Raw genomic sequence first — 8,355 nt, forward strand, 5'->3', positions numbered from 1 at the left:
GGGAAATTCTACTAGTTCAACCCTAATTCCATGGAATTTTACAAGAAAGAGATTTCTTCTACACGTGTTTTAAAAATGGATATGCATGCTTGAAACATGTTAAAGATGCAAATGACCTATGGATCCAAAGCTTATAAAGTGAATAACAAACACTCATTAAATTCTCAATGAACGTGCGGTGGGATATTTGCCAGAGTCAAACTAGCCTTTATTTTGCCCGTTTACAAAAAGCTTACCTAACAATCATAGATGATTTTAAAGTGATTTACCATCCGTAACGGGCTATATTTTTGTAAGAAATGACTTACGGATTGGGAGTCAACACTTAGTTAAAAACACCCGTCTCCCCCTTTTCCTGACGGTTGCAAAACCTGAGATATAAAAACTAAAAAGTGCTTAAATTCCCAAAAAAATACAGACTCTCTTTGGAATTATCTCTCTCAACATTTGTGCATTGTGCGTCTCCATTTTAAATGTACACTTTTTTCTTAAATCAAAACTTTGAGTTTTCTCTCTCCCTTCATCCCGTAAACAAAAAAAGGAAAATAGATAACAGTAAAATGAAAATTTTAGAGATTATGTATGGAAAAAATTTAAAACAATAACAAATGTAAGTAAATAAAATTTATTCACAGACCGAAAATGAACACAAAACTTTTGTTATCCAAGTTTGGAATTTTACAAGACAGAGATTTCTTCTACACGTGTTTTAAAAATGGATATGCAAGTTTGAAACATGTTAAAGATGCAAATGACCTATGGATCCAAAGCTTTTAAAGAGAATAACATATGCTCATTAAATTCTCTAGTGAACGTGCGGTGGGATATTTACCTGCCTCAAACAAGCCATTATTTTGCCCGTTTGCAAAAAGCTGACCTAACAATGATAGATGAATTGTAAAGTGATTTATCATGTGTAACGGGCTATATTTTTGTAAGAAATGACTGATGGATAGGGAGTCAACAATCCGTTAAAATTCCCCCGCCTCCCCCTTTTCCCGACGATTGCAAAACCTGAGATTTAAAAACTAAAAAGAGCTTACAATGCCTAAAAATTACAGACACTCTTTGGAATTATCTCTTTCTAAATTTTTGCATTGCGCATCTCCATTTTAGATGTACAATTTTTTATTAAATAAAAATTCTGAGTTTTCACTCCTCTTTCATACCGTAAAAAAAAAAAAGGCAAATTGATAACAACAAAAGGAAAATTTTAGAGTTTATGTACGGAAAAAATTTTAAAAATTAAAAAATGTCAGTAAAGAAAATTTATTCACAAACCACAAATGAACACAAAAGTTTTGTTATCCAAGATTGGGAAATTCCACTACTTCCAGCCTAATAGTTTTGAATTTTACAAGAAAGAGATTTCTTCTACACGTGTTTAAAAATGGATAATGCATGCTTGAAACCTGTTAAAAATGCAAATGACCTATGGATCCAAAGCTTTTAATGAGAATAACAAACGCTCATTAATTCTTAAGTGAACGAGCGGCGGGATATTTACCCGAGTCAACCAAGCCATTATTTTGCCCGTTTGCAAAAAGCTGACATAAAAATCATAGATTATTGTAAAGTGATTATTCATTCGTAACGGGCTACATTATTGTAAGAAATGACTTACGGATTCGGAATAAACACTCAATTAAAAATCCCCAACCTCCCCGTTTTCCCGACGATTGCAAAACCTGAGAACTAAAAACTTAAAAGAGCTTACAATCCTTAAAAATCACAGACACTCTTTGGAATTATATCTCTCTACATTTGTGCATTGTGCGTCTCCATTTTAAATATACACTTTTTTCTTAAATCAAAACTTTGAGTTTTCTCTCCCTTTCATCCTGTAAACAAAAAAAGGAAAATAAATCACAACAAAATGAAAATTTTAGAGTTTATCTATGGAAAAAATTTAAAACAATAACAAAAGTATGTAAATAAAATTTATTCACGCACCAAAAATGAACACAAAACTTTTGTTATCCAAGTTTGGGAAATTCCACAAGTTCAACCCTAATAGCTTGGACTTTTACAAGAAAGAGATTTCTTCTACACGTGTTTTAAAAATGGATATGCAAGTTTGAAATATGTTAAAGATGCAAATGACCTATGGATCCAAAGCTTTGAATGAGAATAACATATGTTCATTGAATTCTCTAGTGAACGTGCGGTGGGATATTTACCCGAGTCAACCAATCCATTATTTTGCCCGTTTGCAAAAAGCTGACCTAACAATCATAGATGATTGTAATGTGATTTATCATGAGTAACGGGCTATATTTTTGTAAGAAATGACATACGGATTGGGAGTCAACAGTTAGTTAAAAATACCCTGCCTCCCCCTTTTCCCGACGATTGCAAAACCTGAGATATAAAAACTAAAAAGATCTTACAATCCCTAAAAATTACAAACACTCTTTGGAATTATCTCTCTCTACATTTGTACATTGTGCATCTCCATTTTAGATGTACACTTTTTTCTTAAATCAAAACATTGAGTTTTCGCTCTCCTTCCATCCTGTAAACAAAAAAAGGCAAATAGATCACAAGAAAATGAAAATTTTAGAGTTTATGTGTGAAAAAAAATTAAAAAAATAACAAAAGTAAGTATAGAAAATTTATTCACACACCACAAATGGACACAAGAGTTTTGTTTTCCTAGTTTCAGAAATTCCACTAGTTCAACCCTAATTGCATGGAATTTTACAAGAAAGAGATTTCTTCTACATGTGTTTTAAAAATGCATATGCATGCTTGAAACATGTTAAAGATGCAAATGACCTATGGATCCAAAGCTTTTAAAGAGAATAACAAACGTTCATTAAATTCTCAATGAACGTGCGGTGGGATATTTACCAGAGTCAAACTAGCGATTATTTTGCCCGTTTACAAAATGCTTACCTAACAATCATAGGTAATTGTAAAGTGATTTATCATCCGTAACGGGTTATATTTTTGTAAGAAATGACTTACGGATTGGGAGTCAACACTCAGTTAACAACACCCCGCCTCCCCCTTTTCTCGACGATTGCAAAACCTGAGATATAAAAACTAAAAAGAGCTTCAATTTTCTAAAAAATACAGACAATCTTTCGAATTATCTCCCTCTACATTTGTGCATTGTGCATCTCCATTTTAAATATACACTTTTTTCTTAAATCAAAACTTTGAGTTTTCTCTCCCCTTCATCCTGTAAACAAAAAAAGGAAAATAGATCACAACAAAATGAAAATTTTAGAGTTTATCTATGGAAAAAATTTAAAACAATAAAAAAAGTAAATAAAATTTATTCACGCACCAAAAATGAACACAAAACTTTTGTTATCCAAGTTTGGGAAATTCCACAAGTTCAACCCTAATAGCTTGGAATTTTACAAGAAAGAGATTTCTTCTACACGTGTTTTAAAAATGGATATGCAAGCTTGAAACATGTTAAAGATGCAAATGACCTATGGATCCAAAGCTTTGAATGAGAATAACATATGTTCATTGAATTCTCTAGTGAACGTGAGGTGAGATATTTACCCGACTCAAACAAGCCATTAATTTGCACGTTTGCAAAAAGCTGACCTAACAATGATAGATGAATTGTAAAGTGATTTATCATGTGTAATGGGCTATATTTTTGTAAGAAATGACTTATGTATGGGGAGTCAACACTCAGTTAAAAATCCCGCGCCTTCCCCTTTTCCCGACGATTGCAAAACCTTAGATATAAAAACTAAAAAGAGCTTACAATCCCTAAAAATTACAGACACTCTTTGGAATTATCTCTTTCTAAATTTGTGCATTGTGCATCTCCATATTAGATGTACGCTTTTTTCTTAATTCAAAATTTTGAGTTTTCACTCCCACATCATACAATGCATGGAAAAAATTAAAAAAAATTAAATTTTAGAGGTTGTGTATGGAAAAAATTAAAAACAATAAAATGTAAGTAAAGAAAATTTATTTACAAACCACTAATGAACACAAAAGTTTTGTTATCCAAGATTGGGAAATTCCACTAGTTCAACCCTAATAGCTTGGAATTTTACAAGAAAGAGATTTCTACTACACCTGTTTTAAAAATGGATATGCATGCTTGAAACATGTTAAAGATGCAAATAATCTATGGATCCAAAGCTTCTAATGAGAATAACAAGCGCTCATTAAATTCTTAAATGAACATGCGGCGGGACATTTACCCGAGTCAAACAAGCCATTATTTTGCCCGTTTGTAAAAAGCTTATCTAAAAATCATAGATTATTGTATAGTGATTTTTTATTCGTAACGGGCTATATTATTGTAAGAAATGACTTACGAATTGGGAGTCAACACTCAATTAAAAATCCCCCGCCTCCCCCTTTTCCCGACGATTTCAAAACCTGAGAACTAAGAACTGAAAAGAGCTTACAATCCTTAAAAATCACAGACACTCTTTGGAATTATATCTCTCTACATTTCTGCATTGTGCATCTCCATTTTAGATGTACACTTTTTTCTTAAATCAAAACCTGGAGTTTTCGTTCTCCCTTCTTGCCGTAAAAAAAAATAGGTAAATAGATCACTACAAAATGAAAATTTTAGAGTTTATGTATGGAAAAAAATCAAAACAATAACAAATGTAAGTAATGAAAATTTATTCACACACCACATATGAACACAAAATTTTTGTTATCCAAGTTTGGGAAATTCCACTAGTTCAACCCTAATAGCTTGAAATTTTACAAGAAAGAGAATTCTTCAACACGTGTTTTAAAAATGGATACGCATGCTTGAAACATGTTAAAGATGCAAATGACCTATGGATCCAAAGCTTTTGAAGTGAATAACAAACACTCATTAAATTCTCTAGTGAACGTGCGGTGGGATATTTACCCGAGTCAAACAAGCCATTATTTTCCCCGTTTGCAAAAAGCTGACCTGACAATCATAGATGATTGTAATGTGATTTATCATGAGTAACGGGCTATATTTTTGTAAGAAATGACATACGGATTGGGAGTCAACAGTCAGTTAAAAATACCCTGCCTCCCCCTTTTCCCGATAATTGCAAAACCTGAGATATAAAAACTAAAAAGAACTTACAAGCCCTAAAAATTACAAACGTTCTACTGAATTGTCTCTCTCTACAATTGTGCATTGTGCATCTCCATTTTAGATGTACACTTTTTTCTTAAATCAAAACTATGAGTTTTCGCTCTCCTTTCATCCTGTAAATAAAAAAAGGTTAATAGATCACAACAAAATGAAAATTTTAGAGTTTATGTGTGAAAAAAAATTAAAACAATAACAAAAGTAAGTATAGAAAATTTATTCACACACCACAAATGAACACAAAAGTTTTGTTTTCCAAGTTTGGGAAATTCTACTAGTTCAACCCTAATTCCATGGAATTTTACAAGAAAGAGATTTCTTCTACACGTGTTTTAAAAATGGATATGCATGCTTGAAACATGTTAAAGATGCAAATGACCTATGGATCCAAAGCTTATAAAGTGAATAACAAACACTCATTAAATTCTCAATGAACGTGCGGTGGGATATTTGCCAGAGTCAAACTAGCCTTTATTTTGCCCGTTTACAAAAAGCTTACCTAACAATCATAGATGATTTTAAAGTGATTTACCATCCGTAACGGGCTATATTTTTGTAAGAAATGACTTACGGATTGGGAGTCAACACTTAGTTAAAAACACCTGTCTCCCCCTTTTCCTGACGGTTGCAAAACCTGAGATATAAAAACTAAAAAGTGCTTAAATTCCCTAAAAAATACAGACTCTCTTTGGAATTATCTCTCTCAACATTTGTGCATTGTGCGTCTCCATTTTAAATGTACACTTTTTTCTTAAATCAAAACTTTGAGTTTTCTCTCTCCCTTCATCCCGTAAACAAAAAAAGGAAAATAGATAACAGTAAAATGAAAATTTTAGAGATTATGTATGGAAAAAATTTAAAACAATAACAAATGTAAGTAAATAAAATTTATTCACAGACCGAAAATGAACACAAAACTTTTGTTATCCAAGTTTGGAATTTTACAAGACAGAGATTTCTTCTACACGTGTTTTAAAAATGGATATGCAAGTTTGAAACATGTTAAAGATGCAAATGACCTATGGATCCAAAGCTTTTAAAGAGAATAACATATGCTCATTAAATTCTCTAGTGAACGTGCGGTGGGATATTTACCTGCCTCAAACAAGCCATTATTTTGCCCGTTTGCAAAAAGCTGACCTAACAATGATAGATGAATTGTAAAGTGATTTATCATGTGTAACGGGCTATATTTTTGTAAGAAATGACTGATGGATAGGGAGTCAACAATCCGTTAAAATTCCCCCGCCTCCCCCTTTTCCCGACGATTGCAAAACCTGAGATTTAAAAACTAAAAAGAGCTTACAATGCCTAAAAATTACAGACACTCTTTGGAATTATCTCTTTCTAAATTTGTGCATTGCGCATCTCCATTTTAGATGTACAATTTTTTATTAAATAAAAATTCTGAGTTTTCACTCCTCTTTCATACCGTAAAAAAAAAAAAGGCAAATTGATAACAACAAAAGGAAAATTTTAGAGTTTATGTACAGAAAAAATTTTAAAAATTAAAAAATGTCAGTAAAGAAAATTTATTCACAAACCACAAATGAACACAAAAGTTTTGTTATCCAAGATTGGGAAATTCCACTACTTCCAGCCTAATAGTTTTGAATTTTACAAGAAAGAGATTTCTTCTACACGTGTTTAAAAATGGATAATGCATGCTTGAAACCTGTTAAAAATGCAAATGACATATGGATCCAAAGCTTTTAATGAGAATAACAAACGCTCATTAATTCTTAAGTGAACGAGCGGCGGGATATTTACCCGAGTCAACCAAGCCATTATTTTGCCCGTTTGCAAAAAGCTGACATAAAAATCATAGATTATTGTAAAGTGATTATTCATTCGTAACGGGCTACATTATTGTAAGAAATGACTTACGGATTCGGAATAAACACTCAATTAAAAATTCCCAACCTCCCCGTTTTCCCGACGATTGCAAAACCTGAGAACTAAAAACTTAAAAGAGCTTACAATCCTTAAAAATCACAGACACTCTTTGGAATTATATCTCTCTACATTTGTGCATTGTGCGTCTCCATTTTAAATATACACTTTTTTCTTAAATCAAAACTTTGAGTTTTCTCTCCCTTTCATCCTGTAAACAAAAAAAGGAAAATAAATCACAACAAAATGAAAATTTTAGAGTTTATCTATGGAAAAAATTTAAAACAATAACAAAAGTATGTAAATAAAATTTATTCACGCACCAAAAATGAACACAAAACTTTTGTTATCCAAGTTTGGGAAATTCCACAAGTTCAACCCTAATAGCTTGGACTTTTACAAGAAAGAGATTTCTTCTACACGTGTTTTAAAAATGGATATGCAAGTTTGAAATATGTTAAAGATGCAAATGACCTATGGATCCAAAGCTTTGAATGAGAATAACATATGTTCATTGAATTCTCTAGTGAACGTGCGGTGGGATATTTACCCGAGTCAACCAATCCATTATTTTGCCCGTTTGCAAAAAGCTGACCTAACAATCATAGATGATTGTAATGTGATTTATCATGAGTAACGGGCTATATTTTTGTAAGAAATGACATACGGATTGGGAGTCAACAGTTAGTTAAAAATACCCTGCCTCCCCCTTTTCCCGACGATTGCAAAACCTGAGATATAAAAACTAAAAAGACCTTACAATCCCTAAAAATTACAAACACTCTTTGGAATTATCTCTCTCTACATTTGTACATTGTGCATCTCCATTTTAGATGTACACTTTTTTCTTAAATCAAAACATTGAGTTTTCGCTCTCCTTCCATCCTGTAAACAAAAAAAGGCAAATAGATCACAAGAAAATGAAAATTTTAGAGTTTATGTGTGAAAAAAAATTAAAAAAATAACAAAAGTAAGTATAGAAAATTTATTCACACACCACAAATGGACACAAGAGTTTTGTTTTCCTAGTTTCAGAAATTCCACTAGTTCAACCCTAATTGCATGGAATTTTACAAGAAAGAGATTTCTTCTACATGTGTTTTAAAAATGCATATGCATGCTTGAAACATGTTAAAGATGCAAATGACCTATGGATCCAAAGCTTTTAAAGAGAATAACAAACGTTCATTAAATTCTCAATGAACGTGCGGTGGGATATTTACCAGAGTCAAACTAGCGATTATTTTGCCCGTTTACAAAATGCTTACCTAACAATCATAGGTAATTGTAAAGTGATTTATCATCCGTAACGGGTTATATTTTTGTAAGAAATGACTTACGGATTGGGAGTCAACACTCAGTTAACAACACCCCGCCTCCCCCTT

The sequence above is a fragment of the Aristolochia californica genome, unplaced genomic scaffold, assembly GCF_029961685.1.
Source record: "Aristolochia californica isolate CCGP_79_NKW_82.1479 unplaced genomic scaffold, dmAriCali1.0.hap1 SCAF_12, whole genome shotgun sequence".
NCBI classification, from domain to species: Eukaryota; Viridiplantae; Streptophyta; class Magnoliopsida; order Piperales; family Aristolochiaceae; genus Aristolochia; species Aristolochia californica.